The following is an 8,588-nucleotide window of genomic DNA, read 5'->3' as shown; positions in this document are numbered from 1 at the left end:
GTTAATCTGCAAAATTGTAATTATTCACCTACCTCCTCATGCCTTTTGCACACAATGTATATAGACTCTCTTTTTTTTCTACTGTGTTATTGACTCTACTGAATTGTTTACTCCATGTGTAACTCTGTGTTGTCTGTTCACACTGCTATGCTTTATCTTGGCCAGGTTGCAGTTGCAAATGAGAACTTGTTCTCAACTAGCCTACCTGGTTAAATAAAGGTGTTCTCAACTAGCCTATCTGGTTAAATAAAGGTGTTCTCAACTAGCCTACCTGGTTAAATAAAGGTGAAATAAAAATAATTTCAAAATTGCGTGTAAACACCGTCTGTCCTCGGTTGCAACACTCACTACCAAGTTCCAAACTACCTCTGGAAGTAACATCAGCAAGGTTGGTTGTGAGCTGCATGAATTGGTTTCCAAGGCTGAGCAGCATGCCAAGCGTCGGCTGGAGTGGTGTAAAGCAGTGGAAACGCGTTCTCTGGAATGATCTGGCAGTCCGACGGATGAATGGACAAATCTGGGTTTGGCAGATGCCAGGATGCAATGTGCCCCAATGCATAGTGCCAACTGTAAAGTTTGGTGGAGGAGTATTAATGGTCTGGGGCTGTTTTTCATGGTTCGGGCTAGGCCCTTTAGTTCCAGTGAAGGGAAATCTTAACGCTACAACATACAAGGACATTCTAGACGATTCTGTGCTTCCAACTTCGTGGCAACAGTTTGGGGAAGGACCTTTCCTGTTTCAGCATGACAATGCCCCCGTGCGCAAAGCGAGGTCCATACAGAAATTGTTTGTTGAGATCGGTGTGGGAAGAACTTGACTGTCCTGCACAGAGCCCTGACCTCAACCCCATCGAACACATTTGGGATGAATTGGAACGCCGACCGCCAGCCAGGCCTAATCGCCCAACATCAGTGCCGACCTCACTAATGCTCTTGTGACTGAATGGAAGCAAGTCCCCATAGCAATGTTTCAACATCTAGTGGAAAGCCTTCCCAGAAGAGTGGAGGCTGTTATAGCAGCAATGGTCCAACATCTAGTGGAAAGCCTTCCCAGAAGAGTGGAGGCTGTTATAGCAGCAAAGGAGGGGACCAACTCCATAATAATAAAGCCCATGATTTTGGAATGAGTTGTTCGACGAGCAGGTGTCCACATACTTTTGGTCATGTAGTGTATAACCATCTTAAAACAATTCCACATGTCAGTTTAGCACCACGAGACGGGGTTATCAATCCATATGAATGTGCTTGATAAACATTTTAAGTGCGCTTCAACACTTAAACCACAACAACAACCACTAGAAATGTTTGCTGGGACTCTCCATAATACAGATTGAGAGGGAAATGAATTGTTGGGACTCTCCACAATACAGATTGAGAGGGAAATGAATTGCTGGGACTCTCCATAATACAGATTGAGAGGGAAATGTTTGCTGGGACTCTCCATAATACAGATTGAGAGGGAAATGTTTGCTGGGACTCTCCATAATACAGATTGAGAGGGAAATGTTTTCTGGGACTCTCCACAATACAGATTGAGAGGGAAATGAATTGCTGGGACTCTCCATAATACAGATTGAGAGGGAAATGTTTGCTGGGACTCTCCATAATACAGATTGAGAGGGAAATGTTTGCTGGGACTCTCCATAATACAGATTGAGAGGGAAATGTTTGCTGGGACTCTCCATAATACAGATTGAGAGGGAAATGGATTACTGGGACTCTCCATAATACAGATTGAGAGGGAAATGTTTGCTGGGACTCTCCATAATACAGATTGAGAGGGAAATGGATTACTGGGACTCTCCATAATACAGATTGAGAGGGAAATGTTTGCTGGGACTCTCCATAATACAGATTGAGAGGGAAATGGATTACTGCAGGTAGTTTAATCATCCAGAGAGATCCTATTCAATGATTTGCTTACTCTAATTCCTAATTCTATGGTTTGGTTCATACTGTTGTAGGCTATGATTCACACAGTACATTATAACGCTTGGAATTCCATACTAATCAGAGTACCATTGGACATAATCACTTGTAAAACAATAGGAGGCACATTATTTACATGACAAAACCGTCCTTTAGGAAATACCCAGGAATAATACACGGAATACATCATACTCAGTCTGTCATTGAGGTCAGAATACATTTTCAACAATGTAACAGAAATTTAATGCAAAATGGCACAATATGAAATAAAAACAACCTGCACTAAACAAGTTTAATGACATTATAAACGTCTTTAAAATGATTGAAGGTTTATAACCATTGTATAAATAAATAAAAGTAACATTTTAATTTAATTTAAAATGAACTATTGCATTTTTGGTAAGACTGACACTGAGCCATAACTGTTGCTTCAGTACTACAAGTCTAAATCAGAGTCCAAGATGGTGGAGCCACGCGTACACCACTTTCACCATCAGCCTCACAGCAGGAACACCACTTTCACCATCAGTCTCACAGCAGGAACACCAGTTTCACCATCAGCCTCACAGCAGGAACACCAGTTTCACCATCAGCCTCACAGCAGGAACACCACTATCACCATCAGCCTCACAGCAGGAACACCAGTTTCACCATCAGCCTCACAGCAGGAACACCACTTTCACCATCAGCCTCACAGCAGGAACACCACTTTCACCATCAGCCTCACAGCAGGAACACCAGTTTCACCATCAGCCTCACAGCAGGAACACCAGTTTCACCATCAGCCTCACAGCAGGAACACCAGTTTCACCATCAGCCTCACAGCAGGAACACCACTTTCCCCATGTCAGCCTCACAGCAGGAACACCAGTTTCACCATCAGCCTCATAGCAGGAACACCAGTTTCACCATCAGCCTCACAGCAGGAACACCAGTTTCCCCATCCGCCTCACAGCAGGAACACCAGTTTCCCCATCCGCCTCACAGCAGGAACATCAGTTTCCCCATCAGCCTCACAGCAGGAACACCAGTTTCACCATCAGCCTCACAGCAGGAACACCAGTTTCCCCATCCGCCTCACAGCAGGAACATCAGTTTCCCCATCAGCCTCACAGCAGGAACACCAGTTTCACCATCAGCCTCACAGCAGGAACACCAGTTTCCCCATCAGCCTCACAGCAGGAACATCAGTTTCCCCATCAGCCTCACAGCAGGAACACCAGTTTCACCATCAGCCTCACAGCAGGAACACCAGTTTCCCCATCCGCCTCACAGCAGGAACATCAGTTTCCCCATCAGCCTCACAGCAGGAACACCAGTTTCACCATCAGCCTCACAGCAGGAACACCAGTTTCCCCATCAGCCTCACAGCAGGAACACCAGTTTCCCCATGTCAGCCTCACAGCAGGAACACCAGTTTCCCCATGTCAGCCTCACAGCAGGAACACCAGTTTCCCCAGGTCAGCCTCACAGCAGGAACTCCAGTTTCCCCATGTCAGCCTCACAGCAGGAACATCAGTTTCCCCATGTCAGCCTCACAGCAGGAACATCAGTTTCCCCATGTCAGCCTCACAGCAGGAACACCAGTTTCACCATGTCAGCCTCACAGCGGGAACACCAGTTTCCCCATCAGCCTCACAGCAGGAACACCAGTTTCCCCATGTCAGCCTCACAGCAGGAACATCAGTTTCCCCATCAGCCTCACAGCAGGAACACCAGTTTCCCCATGTCAGCCTCACAGCAGGAACACCAGTTTCCCCATCAGCCTCACAGCAGGAACATCAGTTTCCCCATGTCAGCCTCACAGCAGGAACACCAGTTTCCCCATGTCAGCCTCACAGCAGGAACACCAGTTTCCCCATGTCAGCCTCACAGCAGGAACACCAGTTTCCCCATGTCAGCCTCACAGCAGGAACACCAGTTTCCCCATGTCAGCCTCACAGCAGAAACACCAGTTTCCCCATCAGCCTCACAGCAGGAACACCACTTTCACCATCAGCCTCACAGCAGGAACACCAGTTTCACCATCAGCCTCACAGCAGGAACACCAGTTTCACCATCAGCCTCACAGCAGGAACATCAGTTTCACCATCAGCCTCACAGCAGGAACACCAGTTTCACCATCAGCCTCACAGCAGGAACACCACTTTCCCCATGTCAGCCTCACAGCAGGAACACCAGTTTCACCATCAGCCTCATAGCAGGAACACCAGTTTCACCATCAGCCTCACAGCAGGAACACCAGTTTCACCATCAGCCTCACAGCAGGAACACCAGTTTCACCACATCAGCCTCACAGCAGGAACACCAGTTTCACCATCAGCCTCACAGCAGGAACACCAGTTTCACCATCAGCCTCACAGCAGGAACACCAGTTTCACCATCGGCCTCACAGCAGGAACACCAGTTTCCCCATCCGCCTCACAGCAGGAACACCAGTTTCCCCATCCGCCTCACAGCAGGAACACCAGTTTCCCCATCCGCCTCACAGCAGGAACATCAGTTTCCCCATCAGCCTCACAGCAGGAACACCAGTTTCACCATCAGCCTCACAGCAGGAACACCAGTTTCCCCATCAGCCTCACAGCAGGAACATCAGTTTCCCCATCAGCCTCACAGCAGGAACACCAGTTTCACCATCAGCCTCACAGCAGGAACACCAGTTTCCCCATCCGCCTCACAGCAAGAACATCAGTTTCCCCATCAGCATCACAGCAGGAACACCAGTTTCACCATCAGCCTCACAGCAGGAACACCAGTTTCCCCATGTCAGCCTCACAGCAGGAACTCCAGTTTCCCCATGTCAGCCTCACAGCAGGAACATCAGTTTCCCCATGTCAGCCTCACAGCAGGAACACCAGTTTCCCCATCAGCCTCACAGCAGGAACATCAGTTTCCCCATGTCAGCCTCACAGCAGGAACACCAGTTTCCCCATCAGCCTCACAGCAGGAACACCAGTTTCCCCATGTCAGCCTCACAGCAGGAACACCAGTTTCCCCATCAGCCTCACAGCAGGAACATCAGTTTCCCCATGTCAGCCTCACAGCAGGAACACCAGTTTCCCCATGTCAGCCTCACAGCAGGAACACCAGTTTCCCCATGTCAGCCTCACAGCAGGAACACCAGTTTCCCCATGTCAGCCTCACAGCAGGAACACCAGTTTCCCCATGTCAGCCTCACAGCAGGAACACCAGTTTCCCCAGGTCAGCCTCACAGCAGGAACACCAGTTTCCCCAGGTCAGCCTCACAGCAGGAACACCAGTTTCCCCAGGTCAGCCTCACAGCAGGAACCTCTTCAAGAAACACAAGACACAAAATGGCTCCCACTATCACCTCTATTCACAAAACAGGACAACAAGTTAATACAAACAGTGACACAGCAAGTCACAGAGATGAGGAGATTGACAATCAGATGTACTTTAAAGGGACTGTTCATGTGAGGACAAAGTGTAGAGGTCAACAAACAGAGGTACAAGAAAACAAAGGCCTCATTTAGTGGAGGAGAATGGTGCATGCTGGGTAATTAAAGGGGGGCTGTAGATCATGTAGCTAGTTTTGTGTGGTTAGATTTTTCCTCAACAACACCATACATTGTCTGACGGGTGACAAAGCCATTCTTGTGTTGCAGCAGCGCAATGGGGCTGTGTCCCCAATGCCACACAGTTCCCTATATAGTGCACTACTTTAGACCAGATCTCTATGGGGTCCTAGTAGAAAAAAGGGTACCATTTGGGACAAACGTTTAGCCTTTGGAGCTGTGGAACAATGTTCTTATAACGCATCTTGAAATCTCTGAGGAAAAATGTTACTTTTCATGATGGAGAAAATAGAAGCGTTTCCCCATTTTAGACAAACGAATAGAATAGCTCATTGAATTTTATTTTAACTAGGCAAGTCAGTTAAGAACAAATTCTTATTTCCAATGACGGCCTATGAACAGTGCAGGTTGAGAGTTACTGTTTGACAACATGAACTACTGTTTATTATCTATGCATGGTTACTTTAATAACTCCAACCAGGTTGGACTGCACTGTTCAGGGGCAGAACAACAGATTTGTACCTTGTCAGCTCGGGGATTCGAACTTGCAACCTTTCGGTTACTAGTCCAACGCTCTAACCACTCGGCTACCCTGCCGCCCCGAATGACAATAGCTGAGGTTTCTTTTTTTCCCCTCAAGATAATAATTGAATCCTATTAACAAAAATAAACTGTTTTTATGTGAAAAGAGTTACTGTTTGACAACATGAACTACTGTTTATTATCTATGCATGGTCACTTTAATAACTCTACCTATATGTACATATTACCTCAATTACCTCGACTAACCGGTGCCCCTGTATATAGTCTCATTACTAACCTGTACCCCCTGTATATAGTCTCAATACTAACCTGTACCCCTTGTATATAGTCTCATTACTAACCTGTACCCCCTGTATATAGTCTCATTACTAACCTGTACCCCTTGTATATAGTCTCATTACTAACCTGTACCCCTGTATATAGTCTCATTACTAACCTGTACCCCTGTATATAGTCTCATTACTGACCTGTACCCCTGTATATAGTCTCAATACTAACCTGTACCCCTTGTATATAGTCTCATTACTAACCTGTACCCCCTGTATATAGTCTCATTACTAACTTGTACCCCTGTATATAGTCTCATTACTAACCTGTACCCCTGTATATAGTCTCATTACTAACCTGTACCCCTGTATACAGTCTCATTACTAACCTGTACCCCTTGTATATAGTCTTATTACTAACCTGTACCCCCTGTATATAGTCTCATTACTAACCTGTACCCCTGTATATAGTCTCATTACTAACCTGTACCCCTGTATATAGTCTCATTACTAACCTGTACCCCCTGTATATAGCCTCATTAATAACCTGTACCCCCTGTATATAGTCTCATTACTAACCTGTACCCCTGTATATAGTCTCATTACTAACCTGTACCCCTGTATACAGTCTCATTACTAACCTGTACCCCTTGTATATAGTCTCATTACTAACCTGTACCCCCTGTATATAGTCTCATTACTAACCTGTGCCCCTGTATATAGTCTCATTACTAACCTGTACCCCTGTATACAGTCTCATTACTAACCTGTACCCCTTGTATATAGTCTCATTACTAACCTGTACCCCTGTATATAGTCTCATTACTAACCTGTACCCCTGTATATAGTCTCATTACTAACCTGTACCCCCTGTATATAGCCTTATTACTAACCTGTACCCCCTGTATATAGCCTCATTACTAACCTGTACCCCCTGTATATAGTCTCATTACTAACCTGTACCCCTATATATAGTCTCATTACTAACCTGTACCCCTGTCTATAGTCTCATTACTAACCTGTAACCCTGTATATAGCCTCATTACTAACCTGTACCCCCTGTATATAGTCTCATTACTAACCTGTACCCCTGTATATAGTCTCATTACTAACCTGTACCCCTGTATATAGTCTCATTACTAACCTGTACCCCCTGTATATAGCCTCATTACTAACCTGTACCCCCTGTATATAGCCTCATTACTAACCTGTACCCCCTGTATATAGTCTCATTACTAACCTGTACCCCTATATATAGTCTCATTACTAACCTGTACCCCTGTCTATAGTCTCATTACTAACCTGTAACCCTGTATATAGCCTCATTACTAACCTTTACCCACTGTATATAGTCTCATTACTAACCTGTACCCCTGTATATAGTCTCATTACTAACCTGTACCCCTGCATATAGTCTCATTACTAACCTGTACCCCTGTATATAGTCTCATTACTAACCTGTACCCCTGTATATAGTCTCATTACTAACCTGTACCCCTATATATAGTCTCATTACTAACCTGTACCCCTGTCTATAGTCTCATTACTAACCTGTAACCCTGTATATAGCCTCATTACTAACCTGTACCCCCTGTCTATAGTCTCATTACTAACCTGTAACCCTGTATATAGCCTCATTACTAACCTGTACCCCTGTATATAGTCTCATTACTAACCTGTACCCCTGTATATAGTCTCATTACTAACCTGTACCCCCTGTATATAGCCTCATTACTAACCTGTACCCCCTGTATATAGCCTCATTACTAACCTGTACCCCCTGTATATAGTCTCATTACTAACCTGTACCCCTATATATAGTCTCATTACTAACCTGTACCCCTGTCTATAGTCTCATTACTAACCTGTAACCCTGTATATAGCCTCATTACTAACCTGTACCCCCTGTATATAGTCTCATTACTAACCTGTACCCTGTATATAGTCTCATTACTAACCTGTACCCCTGCATATAGTCTCATTACTAACCTGTACCCCTATATATAGTCTCATTACTAACCTGTACCCCTGTCTATAGTCTCATTACTAACCTGTAACCCTGTATATAGCCTCATTACTAACCTGTACCCCCTGTCTATAGTCTCATTACTAACCTGTACCCCTGTATATAGTCTCATTACTAACCTGTACCCCTGCATATAGTCTCATTACTAACCTGTACCCCTATATATAGTCTCATTACTAACCTGTACCCCTGTCTATAGTCTCATTACTAACCTGTAACCCTGTATATAGCCTCATTACTAACCTGTACCCCCTGTCTATAGTCTCATTACTAACCTGTAACCCT

General features: G+C 45.2%; 1 long non-coding RNA gene across 1 annotated transcript in view; it reads right to left on the bottom strand.

Annotated features, from left to right (window-relative positions):
* LOC149972439 (uncharacterized) overlaps positions 1 to 8,322 on the bottom strand; it is a 139,810-nt gene extending 131,488 nt beyond the window's left edge. Inside the window, exons 1-3 of the long non-coding RNA XR_016491448.1 lie at positions 7,304 to 8,322; positions 6,825 to 7,021; positions 6,258 to 6,792 (exon numbers count right to left, since the gene is read on the bottom strand). This is a non-coding gene — a long non-coding RNA (uncharacterized LOC149972439). The remainder of the gene's footprint in view (positions 1 to 6,257; positions 6,793 to 6,824; positions 7,022 to 7,303) is intronic.
* Positions 8,323 to 8,588: the final 266 nt, after the last annotated feature.

Source organism: Oncorhynchus mykiss, chromosome 24 (assembly GCF_057628025.1).
Source record: "Oncorhynchus mykiss isolate SJ-2025 chromosome 24, ASM5762802v1, whole genome shotgun sequence".
NCBI lineage: Eukaryota > Metazoa > Chordata > Actinopteri > Salmoniformes > Salmonidae > Oncorhynchus > Oncorhynchus mykiss.
The sequence above is the reverse complement of the archived record's forward strand: the minus strand, read 5'-3'. Positions and strand labels throughout refer to the sequence as shown.